The sequence below is a fragment of the Otolemur garnettii genome, unplaced genomic scaffold (assembly GCF_000181295.1).
Source record: "Otolemur garnettii isolate 467f Iridium unplaced genomic scaffold, OtoGar3 scaffold00041, whole genome shotgun sequence".
Classification (NCBI taxonomy): Eukaryota; Metazoa; Chordata; class Mammalia; order Primates; family Galagidae; genus Otolemur; species Otolemur garnettii.
The window spans coordinates 3833484-3834925 of record NW_003852436.1 but is presented as its reverse complement, the minus strand read 5'-3'; positions in this window follow the sequence as shown (position 1 = coordinate 3834925).

Below are 1442 nucleotides of genomic sequence, written 5' to 3'. Positions count from 1 at the left end.
GCTCTGGTGTACGTGGCTGGCGCCTTAGTGGCTTGAGCTACAGGCGCCGAGCCGGAGTGAGCTTTTTTAGTAATAACACTTTCCATTTTATACTCAGATGGTTACTGGATTACATGACATTTTCAAGGGCTGTGACACACAAAATCCCTAGATTCCAGGTTGCTTATCATAAGCAATCAGTACAGACTAGATACACCCTGCTAAAGGTTTTCCATAAATTAGGATGTCTCACCAGCAAAGACAATTAATACATTTGCCAGGATGTTTGTCATTATAGTGTTCATAAGGAGATTTAACTAGGTCACTTTCTTCTTTTTGGGGGGCCTCCCTCTATTAAAGAGAGAGGATGGATTGCCGTTCTTCCCAGGCTGGCAATAATAGTACTAGTCCGATTTTATGGTTGAAAAAATTAGAACACAGGAAAGTTAAGTTAGTGGTGTAAAATCAACTAACTGGTAAGTGGTGGAGCCTTGATAAAGAATATTACGGTTTATTGCATATCCACATATGCTAAATTTCACGAAACATCCTTAACTGAACTCACATTTAATCTCTCAATAACTTAAAATTTGAAAGATGATATTTGAATAGATATATAAAATATACACATATATAGCAATACATTGAAGGAGAATAGTGCACAAACATCGTTTTCTTCTTGTGTTCCCTTTCTCAGGCTTAGCACCATCATCTAGTCATGCAAACCAGAAATACTGGGGTTGGCCTTGACACTTTTCTTCACCCCCGTGTCCAGTAGCAAATCCTGTCATTCTACCCCCGAATAACTCTGTAATTTATTTGCTTTACTTCTTCCCCATTCCCTAGTCCAATTACAATCTTTTCTCTCTGAAACTACCGCGTTAATAAATTTCTTATGAAAAAATAGCCTAAAGGGCATACTCTTAGAATTGAGTCTCCATATCAACTGCAAAATGATCTCTTCAAAATGTAAATCTGATCATGTCATTCTCCTACTTAAGAAATATTAAGAATTCCCGTTCTTTTTTTTAAATTTCAAATTACTATAAAGGTACAAATGTTTAGATTACATTGTTCTCATTTCCAGGGTAAAGTTTCAGTTGTAGAAGAGCCTCTCACCTGGCAGGTGTGTCACACACCCTCACAATGTGCACATTAGGTGAGATCCCGCCTCATGCCTTCCCTCCTTCTGCCAGTTGCCCTCTCCTCCCCTCATCCCCTCCCTCCTCCTCATGACCTTGTACTAGATTATATTTGTGTTTTATTTTTCATATGAGCATGTAATTGTTCATATATTTGATTCATATTAGTATTGAGTACATTGGATATTTATTTTTCCATTCTTGTGATACTTTACTAAGAAGAATGTGTTTCAACTCCATCCAGGTATGTAAAAGATATAAAGTTTCCATATTTTTTAATGGCTGAATAGTATTCTCTGGTATATTCTTTTTTTTTTTTTT